The 17,267-nt window shown below is 40.7% G+C and overlaps 1 non-coding gene across 1 annotated transcript; it reads left to right on the forward strand.

The window, feature by feature from the left end:
• The first annotated feature begins 9,323 nt into the window (after positions 1-9,323).
• Positions 9,324-9,430, forward strand: LOC148999078 (small nucleolar RNA R71). Its single transcript, XR_016171034.1, has one exon. It is a non-coding gene; the product is annotated as a small nucleolar RNA R71 (small nucleolar RNA).
• Positions 9,431-17,267: the final 7,837 nt, after the last annotated feature.

Genomic DNA, 17,267 nt, shown 5'->3' on the forward strand with positions numbered 1-17,267 from the left:
GTTGTATATATTTGTTTAGGACCTTCTTCTCAAGTTTGCCAAGATCTTACTTGACTTCTTAGGATTCCTTTGCGAGTTATAAAAGGTAAGGATGGTTATTTCCTTAATTACATAGATAGCATGAATCTAGTTTCTATATTTGAATATCATTGATATGTTTCCTAAATTAGATTCTTACAATGATATACTACTGTTGCATAACTTTGATTACAGTAGCATTGCTTAAATCGATTCATGTATGATTTACTTACCAATTATATACAAGTGATTGTAATTATTGATTTCTTTCCATATATGAAGTTACCATATATGTGATGATATGAATTGATGCATGTGTATGCTTAAGTATGGTTTGGAAAGGAGAGGTGTCCTTTTGACATTTCTGTCCTTGGACTACTACGGGAATATTATGGGATGTTTTCGGAGATGCCCTCTGGACACCTTCCTAAACTGTTGGATGACATATCTAGGATTGTCTAGTAGTGTTTGGCTAGGATGTCTTGTTTTGTCAGACCCTAATCGGAGGGGTATTGAGACCGAACGACCCGTGGTAGCAATGTGGATTCATGGGCGCTCAAGACCGGTAACCAACCCGTGAGAGGACAGGAATCACATTGTGGGGGCCATTTATTGGTAGGGTTGCATATGGATAGACTTGGGCTCACGGGCGCTTAAGACCGGTAACCAACCCGTGAGAGGACGTGAGAGCTTCCCGTTTACCATATGTGGATGATCAATAGGGTTGATGAGTCCGTAGTTAGGGACTATGAGGACTCTAGTGTGAAGGATACCGGAAAGGATCGTCAGGGACGAGGAATGGACGTATCTGGATCTGACTTGATGTAACTAAGTAGAAGACTTGCATTTGGCTAGGTTTTACCCTGACATGCGCCGGTACTTATGCCAAATGGTTGTGAGAGGGTGTGTTGACTTAACCCCCTGCCATGGTTTGTCCTGAGGGATGAAGGACCCATTACCAATCGGCTGCTCAAGACCGGTGAAATGATCCGTGAGAGAATCCAAGATATCTTAAATGGTTGAGGATGTGAGCGGACCTTCCTACAGAAGTACGGTGCTATGACTTAAAGCATGTCTGCCAATAGAGACCAGCATACATAGAGTTAGATTCATTCATTCATTGCTTGTCTCATATCATATTGCATTTATGTTTGTTCTGAAATCCTGCCATTTATGATATTGTGGATTTAACTGCCTTACTGAGTTTCTTTGAAACTCATTCCTTTATTGTACAATGTTTGTTAGACTATCCTGTAGGTACTGAATACTATGACGGTCCCTATGAAGAAGCGCAAGGCGAAGAGGCATATCTCCAGGAAGGTGATTGCGGTTACCACAATTACATCGAAGATCCCGCGAGTGGTTATGCTCCGTACGATGCTTAGTCCGACCATTGAGTGGAAGCGTCCTTGTGCCATTTATGAGATTTACACTTATAAGGATGTTGTCTATAAAGTGGAGAACAATTTAGTTACCCAATGTACTTGCTACTGGGATTAGATTTTGTCTAGTTTATTATCTTTTGGAGCTACTTTTCCGCTGGTTGTAAAGTGGGATTTTTGCCTCACTTTAATTATCTGTTTGATACTCTGATTATATCTATCATTCTGATTTATTTATGATTCATTCTTTCCTTATTGGTTTTATGGTTTATCTTCCGCACTTTTATTATGATTGTCCATGATTATGTTATTGTGAATGTGGGAGGCTGATCACTCGATACCTGATCTTCGGGCTGTGGATCACACTCTCGGGTATGCCAGATAGGGTACCGGGGGCGGGGGGGGACCATGGGAGGGGGGGGGCATGTCTTGGGGTAGAAATGGCTGGGGGTTGGGTTTGGGGTGTTGTGGGGGTGGGGGGGGGTTGTGGTTTTTTTTTCATCCAAGTTTTCTATCTCCATCGTCACTTTGTTGAATCTTTTCAGAACTCTCCTGATCGATTCGTTCTTCCCTTGTTTGACAGTAAACAAGGTTTCTTCCGTTTTCTTGACCTGTATCCCACTCTGGAATCGCCCTATGAATTGGCGTGCCAATTCGTCAAAGTTTACGATCCTTCCCGAGGGGAGGTTAGAAAACCACTTTTGTGCCGCTCCAGTTAGAGATGAACCGAAAACCCCGCATAAAATTTCATCGAATTACCCGAAACCGCCATGGTCCCGTTGGTAATAGCCGATGTGAGCTGTTCGATCTCCGGAGCCATCGAATGTTGAGAAGGTAGGCAAACGGAAGTTATGGGGAAACCGATATCCCGCAATTGGCTCAAGAAAGGAGTCTTCCGAATGACCGAGTAAATATCCTCGTTATTCTTCCCTTAGCCAACCGCCCTAACTTCTCATTGATGTTGGCCAATTCTTGACCAATCTGGGTCGGGTGATCTTCGAGAATACGATCACGACCTCGATTAACACGATCATCACGTGCTACCCGATCATCACGAACAGCCCGTCCTTCACGAACGTTTCTCTCGTCATGAATCGCTCGATCATCACGAACGGTTCTTCCGACAGGTAGGTGAGTGAGTTCTTACCCCCGTATCCAACCTTGTATTTGAATCGGTTGTACTCTCTTGCGGTCCGTCGAACCTATCGCCTTGCCTTGGTTGATAATCAATCCTCCGAAGTCCTCGGTCTCCTTCACGGAAATTCTGATCAACATTCCGGTCTTCAGCCATTCTTTGGTCACGTGGCAATGCACGTCTCCCCTCGAATCGTGTTGATCGGGTTCTTGTGGTAAAACCACTCGCCTGGGTGAGTACGCGGAGTGCTTGGCTCACCTCCAAGAGTTGAATCTTTACCTGATCCAATTGATCTTGGATTGTATCGGGAGGAAGATTACGTCCTCCCCGGCCATCATCCACCTCGATCGGATTTTGGCTTTCCTGGGGAATATCTCGGATTATTCACCCGGGTATCTCGAACACCGGAATTGCGTTGTGCAGCTGCTGTCGCTGATCTAGTCACCATGGCTTTTTCAAGTCTTTCCCACAGACGGCGCCAAATGATGCGTCCAAAATCTGCTCACCCTTGGATCTCCACGTGATGTCCCGCAAAATGAAAACGTCAGATGTGGCCCGACCGCCGGGGTCGGGAGTCCACCTCCGAAGGCTAAGTCGCTTGATGAACTTAATCACAAACGGCTCGCTAGAAGCACAGAGCTAATGAATGAAGAAACGGGGAAGGTGATCTAGATAGCAGGACGCTGATAGTTTGGATCTATCAGATGTATCTGAACCCGAGTCTCGGATAGTATTCTTTTTGATCGATCGATCCGTCCCTCACCTTGTATGGTAGTGAGGTTTATATAGAGTGTACCTTCGAATCTCCTTCGTTGGATGCACTCGAGCCTTCTTCGGGTAGTCGTTGGATCTTATCAATGAGATCCGTTGAGCGATAGACTTCTACTAGTTTGGGCTAGTAGAGGACTCCTGAGATAACCGTTAGGTTATGCGATAGTTATCCCTTTGATGATGATTATCCGCAGCCGTCGTTTGAGTCTCCTTGTCATCGGGGTGATTACCCTAATCCATAAGTAAGATTAGGGCACGCTTGCAGCCGAATAATCTTTCTTCTTCGGTGAGGCTTTTTTGGGGTGGGGGGGGGGGGGGGGGGGGGGGGGGGTTTGGGGGGGGGGGGGGGGGGGGGGGGGGGGGGGGGGGGGTGTGGGGGGTGGTTTTTTCTTTTCTTTTTTTTTTTTTTTTTATTTTTTTTTATTTTTAATAATTTTAAGTTATTGTATTTAAATAAATTTAAAATTAAAGTAATGGGGGATAGATGGATGGTATGTGTTTTTTGTTTTTTTTAGGTGTGGGGGGGGGGGTTTTTTTTTTTTGGGTTGGGTTTATAATTTTTTTTTTTTTTTTTTTTTTTTTTTTTTGTTTTTTTTTTTTTTTTTTGTTGTGGTGGGGGGGGGGGGGGTGGTGGGTGGGGGGGGGGGGGGTTTTTTTTTTTTTGTAAAATCCAGCTTTTACCTAACCTTGACCCGACCCGGTCATTGTTGTGTTTGTAGGTCCGAAGACCCGAAGTGGTGGTCGGAGGGACTTATGGGCCCTACTGGTTGATGACGTAATGTCGGAACTCCAGTTTATGGACATTGATGATGCTGCTCCTTCCTTGAGCACATTACCAATGTTAAGTTAGAATCTGCGCACTGATGAAGAGTGAGACAGTTGAGATATCAAACGGACTCCGGTGCAAAATCCGAAGGTACTCCCTAAAACTAGACCTCTTGAGTGAACTGTAGGAGAAAACCTCATGCAATTTGACCTTGTATAGCCCTCCAAGTCCGCACCTAAAGTTGCTGAACTATTCTGTAAAATTCTGCAGAAACATGTTTTGGTCGATACTATTGGTCGATACTATCGACCAAAGGTATCGACCAACAAGTTTGCTGAACCCAGATTTAAAGATTCTTGGAATATTCTTTTCTATTTATTTATTCCTCGAGACTGGAGCCCTATTCTCGCGTTTTTAACATCTGGGAACGTGGGAGAGCCTCCCAAGAACTCCTCCTTGTTAGTGGTGAAGCATCTTCTTCATCAATCATTGCCAACCACTCTTTCCTACTTTCTTGTTCCACTTTAAAGGTATGACTCTCTCTCTCCTAATCACTTTCTCACTCATCTTTCCTCTATTTCACTGTTGGGACCATGGCCAAGGTGCTGCAACCTTGCATACACCTTGCCATGAACCTTCTATACCCCATACAATGATGTTTTCACCGATACGACTATGATTGATTCACCTCATGATCATTAACTACACATTTCCATGATTTATTGCTTACCAACTTGCTTTATTTACCAAAACTGAGATGAAGCTTATGATTAACCTAATCTATACCTTGCATATGAGTTCAATGTTACTTCTAAATGATTCCCTACCTAATCCCCCATGTTTTCCCCCAATTTGCATTAAGATGTAGCCAATGCCATGATTTACAACTCTTAACCTTGGTATGTCTATTTGGGGATTTCCAAATGGACCATTGGATTATGAAAGTTTCTTGATAATTAGTATCCCCATGTTGTGTTTAGACTATCCTCCAAGTTTCGTGTCAATCCGAGACCCGGAAGACCAAATCTGGGCAAGAATCCAAAAAGCCAGCTTGCTGTCTTGGAATTGATTTGGTCGATACTATTGGTCGATACTATCGACCAAATGTATAGACCAATAGAGTTGCTGTCAGCAACTTTTACCTAGTTCTGATTCGTTTGATCTTCAATTGTACTGATTTCTTCTCTAACCTTTCATATATGTTTGTTTAGGACTTTAAGGCTATTTGGGCCACTTGCTTGTGATCTTGGACCATTCTCATCTCCGATTCAAGGTAAGGATAGTTATCGATACAATTACCTAAGATATGGAATCTTGACTTGGTATCCCTAACTTAGTAAATATAGTTTCTATTTCATATCCTTATCATGTTAGACTTGCTACATATGTCTTTCAACAGTAGCTTTGTGTCTACATTATGTTATTTCAATGTCTTATCATGTTTATCAATTTCAATATATGATGACTTATGTCAATGTCATGAATTGAATGTTTATTATGATGTTGTATCTTGTGAAGTGATATGATGAACTTGGGCATGTGGTTGCTTAAGTATAACTTGGGATTGAGGGGTACCCTACTGGTGCTTCTGTCCTGGGACATCGAAGGGAATAGTATGGGATGTTCTCCGAAGGTGTCCATCGACGCTTCTCGGGTTATTGAATGACATACATAGGACTTGTCTAGATGTATGGCTAGGATGTCCCTATCATATCAGACCCGATTCGGAAGGACATTGAGACCGAACAACCCGTGGTAGTGGTGTGGATTTGTGGGCGCTCAAGACCGGTATCCACTCCGTGAGAGGACATAAATTGCATTACGGTTACCCGAAAGGGGCCATTTATTGGTAGGGTTGCAAATGGCTAGACTTGGGCTCACGGGCACTCAAGACCAATGAAATGATCCGTGAGAGGGACGTGAGAGCTTCCCGTTTACCATTTGTGGATGACCAATAGGGTTGATGAGTCCGGTGATTAATATCCGTGACTCTAGTGTGAAGGATACCGGAAAGGATCCTGAGAGGGGAGGAATGGACGTATCTGGAACTGACATGATATGATTAAGTAGATGACTTGCATTGGGCTAGGCTATACCTTGACATGCGCCAATAATTAGACCACACGGTGATGTGAGAGAGTGGTGACCGAAACCCCCAACCATAGATTTGTCCGAGAGGGATGCAGGACCCAATTTCCCCCAGTGATGAGTGACTGAGACTACCTAAAGAAGTATGGTGCTATGACTTAAAGCATGTCTACCATAGATGACCAGCATACTTAGAATAAAATCATATTGCATTATATGCTTCATATCATCTGCATCATGTTATGATTATCTTGTGGTTTATGTGTGGTGGAATAACTTCCTTGCTGAGTTCTTTTGAACTCATTCCTTTTCTGTTGCAATATTTTGTTAGGCTATTCTACAGGTGATTACTCTGATGACACCCTCCCTGAGGCGGACCCGGATACCTCATACTACTATCCGGAGACTAGCTACATTGAAGACTTCGGTGACCATACCGAAGAAGATCACCGGCGTACCTGTGGTTAGCCCCGGGAGTTGTATGGGAGCAGTCATGTTTGATCTCCATGGTCCTCACCTTTGAGGAGGACATATCCATTGTGGAGGAGACTTATGAGTAGTTACCCCTTCTCTTTGTGACAATTAAACTTAGAAGAATTGTAATAACTTTAACTTACCTTCATAACTTGAGACTTGTACTTAACTAAATTTTGACCTCACTTCCGCTTGGTGAAGGAGTGGATTCCGCCCACTGTCTTCTTATTTATCTGATTTGATATTTATTTTCGCACTCTGATTATCCTTGATATCTTATTCCTAAATTCTATTTTATTGATTGTAGCTTAATATTGATTGTTCATGATTGTGTTATTGTCGATGTGGCTGATGTGGTCTTTGAACTATGGATCTTCGGGGCTGTAGATCACATCCCGGGTATGCCAGATAGGGTACCGGCTGGGTGGATGTGACACTTAAAACCCTAAACAAGCATATATGAAGGGTTAGAGAAGAAATCAGAACAATCGGAGATCGAACGAATCAAAACTAGGCAAAAGTTGCTGAAAAGCAACTCGTTGGTCGATACATTGGGTCGATAGTATCGACCAACAAGCATCGCCAAAAAAAATGCCGGGGGGGGAAGGGGGGTGTTGGGGGGGTGGGGGCCTAAGGGGTCGGGGGGGGGCGTGGACGGAAGGAAAGGGGGGGGGGGAAAGAAAAAAAAAAAAGAAGAAAAAAAAAAGAAGGAAAAAAAACCAAAGGGGGGGGTTGTTTTAAATCTCCAAATTGGCATATCGAGGTCAAGAGTTGATAATCATGGTATTGGCTACATCTTAATGCAAATTGGGGGAAAACATAGTGGATTAGGTAGGGAGTCACTGAGGAGCAATATTGAAATCATATGCAAGGTATAGATTAGGTTAATCATAGGCTTCATCTCAGTTTCGGTAAATAAAGCAAGTTGGTGAGTAATAAATCATGGAAATGCATGGTTAATGATCAAGAGGTAAGTAAATCATGGCAAGATCAGAGAAAACATCAATGTATAAGGTATAGAAGACTCATGGCAAGGTGTTTGCAAGGTTGCAGCACCTTGGCCATGGTCCCAACAGTAAAATAAGAGAAAAGATGAGTGAGAAAGTGACTAAAAGAGAGAGTCATACCTTGAGAGTAGAGCAAGAGAGTGGAAGTGAGTGGTTGGCAATGATTAATGGGGAAGATGCTTCACCATTACCAAGGAGGAGTTCTTGAGAGGCTCTTCCACGTTCTTAGATGTTGCAATCGTTGGAATAGGGCTCCAGTCTAGAGGAATAAATAAATAGAGTGAAGAATATTCCAGAGAATCTTTAAACCTGGGTTCAACAATACTGTTGGTCGATACATTGGGTCGATAGTATCGACCAATTCATGTTTTTGCAGAATTTTTTAGAATAGTTCAACAACTTTAGGTGTGGACTGGGAGGGCTATACAAGGTCAAATTGCATGGGGTTTTCTGCTACAGTTCACTCAAGAGGTCTAGTTTCAGGGAGTACCTTTGGATTGTGGACATGAGTCCGTTTGATATCTCAACTGTCACATTCTTCATCAGTGCGCAGATTTTAACTTAACATTGATAATGTGCTCAAGGAAGGAGCAGCGTCATCAATGTCCATAGACTGGAGTTCCGACACCATGTCATCAACTAGCAGGGCCCATAAGTCCCTTCTACCACCACTTCGGGTCTTCGGACCTACAAACACAACAATGTCCGGGTCGGGTCAAGGTTAGGTAAAAGCTGGATTTTACAGTAATTGGCTTTAAAGAAAAAGATGTGGTTTCAACTTGGTTGACTTGATTTGGTGGCCTTTGTTGAATCTGAGTCCTAGGATTTAATTCAAGCTGACTAGGCCTTTTACCTTTTTCTCGCTCAGACAAAGCACTTGCAAGAGTGAAAATTTGTTTTTCCATATTATGCATAGAAGTCATGAAGGTGCTGGAAAGTACTTCCATATTCTTTTCTAAGGTAGAAAGATGAGAAAACTCTGGATTATTACCTCTATTGAAACCAAGTGGTGATTGATTTTGTGCAATATGAGGCATACGAGACACAATAGGTGGATTGGCAGGCCTAGCTAAATTGGCATTCTAAAAATTAGGGGCTTGAGGGAACTGGACATTTTGATTATGAGAAAATGGGGCACTTTGTTTTTGAGGGGAACCAAATTGATTTTGTGTGGAATAATTGCTTAATCCATTGTGGTTTTTCCCTTGAGACCATGAAAAGTTAGGAGATTCTTCCACCCAGGATTGTACGTGTTACTGTACGGGTTTGGAAACATTGCACTGACATTTTCATGTTGGCTTCCAGAATAGCTAGGACATTCCTCAATTACATGTGTAGGAGACTGACACCATGCACACATAGCAATAGATTTGTCAATAAAATGTGCTTGACTTAGTGGTGGTGGTGCAGCTTTAACTGCCAAAGTCTCTAACTTTTTCAAAAGATTATCTATTTGTGCTTCCTTATGAACTTGGCTATCAACAAAATATCCCCTACTAGTCCTTTCAGATTCTTGGGTTGACTCCCATTTTCTGGTTTTATCTGCTAGGTCTAAAAGAAATTCCCAAGCTTCGGAATCATCAGTGAACGATGTAAATCCTGTGGGGCACATAGATTCTAAAAGTTGCTTTGTTTGATAATCGATATCCTCATAAATTATTTGACATAAATGCCATAATTCTATACCATGGTGAGGGCATTCTTGGAGAAGGCTTTGGAACCTCTCCATTACCTTAGCAAAGGACTCATTGGGTTTCTGACGAAATTAAAGAATATCATTTCTTATTTTATTCATCTTGGAAAAAGGAAAGAATTTCTTCAAGAATAGGATAGTGAATTGTTCCCATGTGGTAATGCTATCCCGATAAGCTATAAAGCCACTTTTTGGCTTGGTCCATTAATGCAAATGTAATAAACCATAGTCTTACGACATCATCAGTGAGTTGTTGTACCTTCATAAGGACACAAACCTCCTTAAACTCCCTAAGGAACAAATATGCATCTTGATCAGGTAACCCATGAAATTGGGGTAACATAGACAAATAATGAGATTTAACTTCAAAATTATTACCCCTCACATCAGGTAAACGTATACAGGAGAGTTGTGCAGATCGAGTTGGATAAAATCTATCTCTAAGACTCTTAGGTGGAGGTAGGTCTTCTATGGTCAAGGTAGATACTCGGACAATTTGATTTGTGGAATCACAAATCTAGACACGCATGCACTAACCACCTAATGCAATTAAAGGCTCCTATGGGAGAATGAAATTTTTTAATTTTTTAATTTTTTTTAATAAAGTAACTAAAGAAGAAAAGAAAATAATAAAACAAAAGGGAAAGTAGTGAATTTCCCAACCATAAAGATTGAAACAATGATTCCAAAACTGTAAGTTTGTTGTATAGCTGAGCTCTGTATAGGTTTGACAGCAAGGGAATTTGTATAGTATTCGAGCCACCTACAATTGAATTCTAGGGATTTTGCAGTAGAGTGGGGACTACTATACGCTTTTGTTTCTACTCAAGTTAAAAGTAATATCTTTGAATTTTTTTAAAAAAATAGTTCGATTTACCTAAGAATGAGAAAAATAAAATGGACTAATACCTCCCAGGCAATGACGCCAAAAACTTGTTTGTGAAATTAAAAGTAACCACAAGCACACGGTATTGTGTAGCTAACAGGTTGATCTCCAGGAGATATGCCACTTTAGAATTAACTTCTTAATGATAATGCGAGAGTTCAATGATTCAAATTTGTTAATTACTTAATTAAACTAAACGAACAATCCTAATCCATACATCTAATGCGATCGAATTGAGACGAAAAATAAAGCAAACATAATCAACGCATAATTAATAAAGGCAGAAAAAATGCGAATACTAAATAAAAATAAAAGGGAAGTGATCTGAGTGTCAGCTTTGGATCTAGGGAAGGGGAGTATAATTATAATGACTTTGACCGTGGACCCTTTGCCGTAGCTTACAGTCCACCAATCGAGGAAACGGATATTAGAGAAAAAGAAATTGCAGAAAAGAAATAATCCAAGCAATAAAAGGAAAGAGAAACCTTAACCAAAGAGAGGCACGACTATAGGCATCTCTGATCAAGGACCCAGGGGAAGGGAGAACAATAAATAAATGTTGAAAGTAAATTGTAGAAAGTAAATAATAGAGTAATAAAAGGAAAGGGAAACCTTAACCAAAGTGAGGCACGACTGTAGGCATTTCTTATCAAGGACCCAGGGGAAGGGAGAACAATAAATAAATGCTGAAAGTAAATTGCAAATGGTAAATAACAGAGTAATAAAAGGAAAGGGAAACCTTAACCAAAGAGAGGCACGACTGTAGACATCTCTGATCAAGTACCCAGGGGAAGGGAGAACGATAAATAAATGCCGAAAGTAAATCCTAAATTAAGAATATTGAGGGTAGATAGAAGCGGGAATGGAGGGGGGGGGGGAGAGAAGATTATTGAAGAATGTTTCTTACTTGCATCTTTGAACTTCAAACAATAAAAAAGAATTGAACAAATGATTCGAATCTCAACCAACCCTAACAACTAGATCAGAATGATCTAGATCTGCAATTGCTAGACCCAGAGAAAAATGAATTTTGAAACTTGAAACTTGATCTTGAACTTGAATTTGAAATTGCATTACATAGAAAAATTAAACCTAAACCTTTGTTCTAGAAATTAAAATCTCACGAAAGCAATCGAAGAAAATTAAAGAAAGCCTAAAATAAACTTAAGAGAAAAGAAAGAGTGCTTCTACTAAGCTTTAAAAAACGTTTTCCCTTGATGGAGTATGTTCTCCTTTTATACAGTTTACATGGGATATGAATCTAGACAAAATTTGAATCAAACTCAGGGTTTCTATCTGACTCAACTAATTAGGGTTTTGACGTACTAATCGGACTGACTTAGAGAGATCAAATGCACAATTCCATTGTTGGATTTGAGGATCAAGAAGTCATGTAGCTCTCCTCCAAAAATCAGAATTAGCTCGATCGGACACCGGATGATTGTTCGATGAAGGACTTGATCGAAATAGAACAGAGACATTCAAAAATGGGATTTTTCCTTCTTCCTTATCTGAATATAATTCTTTTTCCTATTTTTCTTTCTTTAATCAAATCACAAATAGGAAATAAGAGATTGAGGTATGCAAGGACTCTTTTCTCCATTTGGTCTCTCTCAATAATATCTTTGTAGATTTGATTGATAATTTATAATCTCAGCCGTAGGTCAAATTTGCTTTCTTTATCTCTTAAATATTTTGGAGTTGGCCCATAATCACATCTCTAACCCATCATGCTCTAGATCAAGCCCATTTTCACATTTGAGAATTTGAATGGACCTCTTGATGTGTAAAATTGCATGATTCATACCCAAAACTCCAAATATTTGTGCTTAAATATTGAAAAGTCCTAAAATCTGCAAAAACAACATAAAACTCAAGGTAGCTCCACTCTAAGTGTGTAAAAATGCATTCTTTATGCCCTAAGATTTCACACATAAATGTGCTCATCAGTTATCACACCATAAAATGGATGTTGTAGAAATGCCTTTCGGAGTTCACTAAGAAGAGAGCATAATCAAGTTAATTCTGAACAAGCATCTGCAGTGGCCTTATATTCAGACTCAATGGACGAGCGAGCTACTGTGCATTGCTTCTTTGAGGTCCAAGAATGATATTTGGGTTGAGAAATACAACATATTCTTCGCTATATTTCCAATCATCACTACTATTACCCAATCAGCGTCACTAAAAGCTTGCAAAGTTATACTCATGAATTTTACATGAACAAACCATGGTGATTAGTGCCCTTTGACCAAGGACCAATGTTCATCAATTGGAGCATGTATAAATTGGTAGACCTTGTTCACAGAGTAGGCAACTTTTGGGAGAGTAAGAGTAAAATACTAGAGAGCCCCCACAATAGAAGAATACTGGGTAGGGTCTAGTGGTGGCACACCCCCTACAATAGATTGTCAAGTAGTGGTAGCAATAGGGTGGTAACTGGTTTACAATCAACCATTCCTACATGGTGAAGGAGACCCAATGTGTATCGCTCTTGTGATAAAACCAACCCTGTAGGTAGATGAGTGGCTTCAATCCCAAGGAAGAACCTTAGTGGATTCAAGTCTTTAATAGAAAACTTAGATGCTAAGGAGGTCAACAAGGTGTCAACTTGACCAAGTGTACTACTTGTGACTGAAATGCAATTCACATACACAAGAAGATAGGTGGTAATAGGACCACTCTTGTATAAATGGAGACATGTCTACTTGTGATCCAATAAACTCAAAAGCAAGAAGAAATTGTGAAAGCCTATAGAACAATGCCTTATGGACTTGTTTCAAACCATACAGTGATTTTTGTAACTTGCACATATAGTAGGTGGTTTTTTCCTCAAAGCCTAGAGGTTGGGTCATGTAAACCACTTCATGAAGATTTCCATGAATGAAGGCATTGGTGACATCCAAATCCAATTGTCGGATGGACCAACCATTATAAACAAAAAAGGAGAGGATTGTGCAAATAGTTGTGGGTTTAACCATAGGACTAAATGTCTCATCCTAGTCCAAGCCATGTTGTTGGTAAGACCCTTTGGCAACTAAACATGCCTTGTATCTCTCTAATGTACCATTAACTTTGCACTTGATTCTATAAATTTATTTGCAACCCACTAAATTCATGTCAGGTTGTGGGGGGGGGGGGGGGAGAAGAGACCACATATTGTGATGCAATAATGCATTGAATTCTGTAGCCATGGTAGCACACCACTCAAGAACCTTGTTGGCCTGTGGAAAACAATTAAGTAGGTGTAGTAAGAAAGGGTTGGGGTTGGGGTTACGGCTGGCTTGTGGTGTGGAAGGCCAAGGGAACAATGTGGTGATAAATGTCAGTGAGAGAGAGAGTTTTCAAGGTGTGTAAGGATCCAATACAGGAGGTGGGTGGATGATTTATAGAAAGGGAATTGAGTTTCATCTAACCAAACATGATGCGTTATGTAGAGGCACTGAGTTGTCAAGTCCAAGCAATGATACTATAACCAAGGAAGACACAAGGGTGGAGCAAAATCCATCTTATGTGTGATGTAAGGTTGAAGAAAGGGGAAACAAAGGCACCCAAACACCCTAACTTTACAAGGCATAATCCTGCTTTCGGTGGTTAACAAGTTCAAATGGGAAAACGTTTTGGGTCACCTTGGAAGGAAAATGGTTGATGAGAAAAACAATTGTGTCAAGGGCATAATGCCAATGCTAAAGAGGAACTCCCCATGAGCAAGTAGGGTGAGGCCAATTTCAACGATATGTCAAGGGCAACACTCAATAGTTGTAATATCCAGCCCTATTCTAACCCTGACACTAACCTGGATCCATTGTTGTATTTAGGCCCGAAGACCCGAAGCGGTGGTAGAAGAGAGTTGTGAACCCTTCTGATTGATAACTATGATGCGGAGACCGAGCCCATGGACATTGATGATGATACCCCTTGCTTAAATGCATTGTCAGTATTTAAGGAAAGTCTGCGCATCGGAGAAGATTGATTTAGTTGAACTACTTAATGACCTCCCGTACACAATCCGAAGGTATTCCCCGAAACTAGACTTCTTGATTGAATTGTAGAAGAAAACCTCACTCGATTTGACCTTGTATAGCCTTTCAAAACCTCACTTGAAGTTGCTGAACTAAACCTATTTTTCTGCTGAAAAATATTTTGGTCGATCCTCTTTGGTCGATGCCATCGACCAAAGACCATCGACCAAAGTTTCTCAGTCAGCCAAGTTAATGATTCCATGGAATATTCTCTTTTCTAATTATTATAACCTCGAGCCTTGAGCCCTATTGCAATCATTTTCACTTCTGAAAACTTGGGGAGAACTTCCCAAAGCAACTCCTAGGCATATGTGAAGGGTACTCCACCAAAAACACATTGTTTATCATTGATTCTTGCCTCCATCTTCAACATCAAGGTATGAATCATCATTCCACTCATTATTCTACCTTTTTCTATTCTTTTCTATTCCTCTCTTGCTGTTGAGACATTGGAGATGGTGCTGCAACCTTGCAACCATCACTCCAAGTGTCCACTCATGCTTAACCTATGATTTCCTTAGCCATCAATTGATGCTATGCCCCCATCTCAAGCCTAGCATATGTATTTCTTGATTTTCCTCTCAACATCATGTCATTTTGTACAAAACTGAGTTGTATGGTATGCTATGTTCATGTTTATCACTATTATTTGATTCCAAACGAATTTCTATAAGTTCCCCTAGCTATTTCATGCCATTTCTATGTCAATGCAATCAATCCCAAACCATGCCATAATGCTTGTCACTTGAACTTGATAGCTCAAATTGGGGCTTTCTATTTAGACCATTGGATTATGTTATTTTCTTGATTTATAGTGTCCTCATACTGTTCTTAAGCATTCCTCCAAGTTTCAGATTGATCTGAACACCGGAAAACCAATTTCGGATGAAAACCCCCAAAATCCACTATTCTGTCCCGAGGAGAATTTTGGTCGATCCTCTTTGGTCAATGCCATCGACCAAAGACCATCGACCAAAGTTGTTGCTGACAACAACTTTAGCCAGTTTAGAACCATTTCACATCCGATCTTTCTGATTTCTTCTCTAACTTATTATTGATGTTTGTTTAGGGTTTTAACAATTCTTTTGGACCATTTCTTGGTATTCTCAATTCATCATCAACTCAACCCAAGGTAAGGATGGTTATCTCCATAAACAATATAAGCCATCAACTTATGAATTGTGTTCTTACTTAAAGAATAGAATCTCTTGAGTTCTTTTAATTATCATAAGACTGTTATACATGTGTTAGGACAGTAGCATCGGAATTCTTATACTCTTGTCATGTTAAATTATTATTGATTACTTATGTCTATGATGATTCATTTCAATATCATGATGTAACTTTTATTATGAAGATGTATTGGATGCATGAGAAATGATGAATTTGAATATGTGCTTGCCTATGTATAATTTGGGATTGGGGAGTGTCCTATTGACACTTCTGTCCTTGGGCATCGGAGGGAATAGTATGGGATGTTCTCCGAAGGTGCCATCGACACTTTCCCGGGTTATTGGATGACATACATAGGATTGTCTAGTTGGGTGGCTAGGATTGTTCTTGTTGTGTGAGACCCAAATCGGAAGGGCATCGAGACCGAACGACCCGTGGTAGTGTATGGTTTGATGGGCGCTCTAGGCCGGTAACCAATCCAGTAGGGGACATAAACCATGCTACGGATACCCGAAAGGGGCCATTTATTGGTAGGGTTGCAAATGGCTAGACTTGGGCTCATGAGCGTTCAAGACCGATAACCAATCCGTGATAGGACGTGAGAGCTTCCCGTTTACTATTTGTGGATGACCAATAGGGTTGATGAGTCCGAAATATGGGATTTCGCTAACTCTAGTGTGAATGATACCTGAAAGGATCGCCGGGGGCGAGGAATGGACGTATCTGGATCTGACTTGATACGACTGAATAGATGACTTGCATTGGGCTAGGCTTTACTGTGACATGCGCCAGTACTTATACCAAACGGTGATGTGAGAGAGCGGTGACCGATTCCCTTACCATGGTTTTTGAGATGACTTTATCTAACTTCTCTGGCAGACCCAAGATATGTTGTATGATTGAGGGAGAGTGACTGACCACCCAAAGAAGTATGGTGCTATGACTTAAAGCATGTCTACCATAGAGACTAGCATTCATAGAGTTAGAATCATATTTGCATCATATGTTCCATATCACATTGCATTATGTTATGTTTGTATATGTATGATTTTAATTATGGAATAACTGCCTTGTTGAGTTCTTCGAACTCATTCCTTTTGTACAAATGTTTTTAGATTATCCTACATGTACCGAAGATTATGATGGCACCCCCTTCGAGACGGACTTTGATCCCGCATACTACCCTCCGGGTGGTATCTTCAGTGAAGATCAAAGTGTTGGTGCTGAGGAGGATTACTATTCGCACCAGGGTTAGCCCCACGATAGTGCGGGAGCGGCAGAGCTGGGCTTTCTTCATCCACACCATTGAGGAGACCATCATTAGGACATAAGAAACCCTAGCTTAGTTCCCCATTTCCCTGGTCTATTTATGAAACCTTTGGTCATGTGACTAACTTGTTTTGGATTATCTTTTTATACTTGGGATTGTAATTAACTTAATCATACTTCATTTCCACTGCTTTGAGAGGGTAATTATCATATATCCTCTCACCTTTATGATCACATATACACCTTGATATCATCTGCTTTTCCGCACTCTGATTTATTGAATCTTATCTTATTCATGATATTTAGTATTAGTTGTTTTTACCTTGATTATTATTGTTCATGATTATGTTATCGTGTATGTGGGAGGCATGGTCCCTCGATTCTTGATCCTTGGACTGTGGATCACATTCCCGGGTATGCCAGATGGGGTACCGGCTGGGTGGATGTGACAATAGTCCCTTGTTGCTCATGGGCATGGGGACAACAGAGACGGCGTTGAATCCCAAGAGAAGCAAAAAAATTTGGAAGAGTTTGATAATCACCCCCCTCCCAAAAAAGAAAAAATGTTTGATACATTTTATTT

Source organism: Hakea prostrata, unplaced genomic scaffold (assembly GCF_041222555.1).
Source record: "Hakea prostrata isolate BN-2017 unplaced genomic scaffold, UWA_Hpros_2 contig_48, whole genome shotgun sequence".
Lineage (NCBI taxonomy): Eukaryota > Viridiplantae > Streptophyta > Magnoliopsida > Proteales > Proteaceae > Hakea > Hakea prostrata.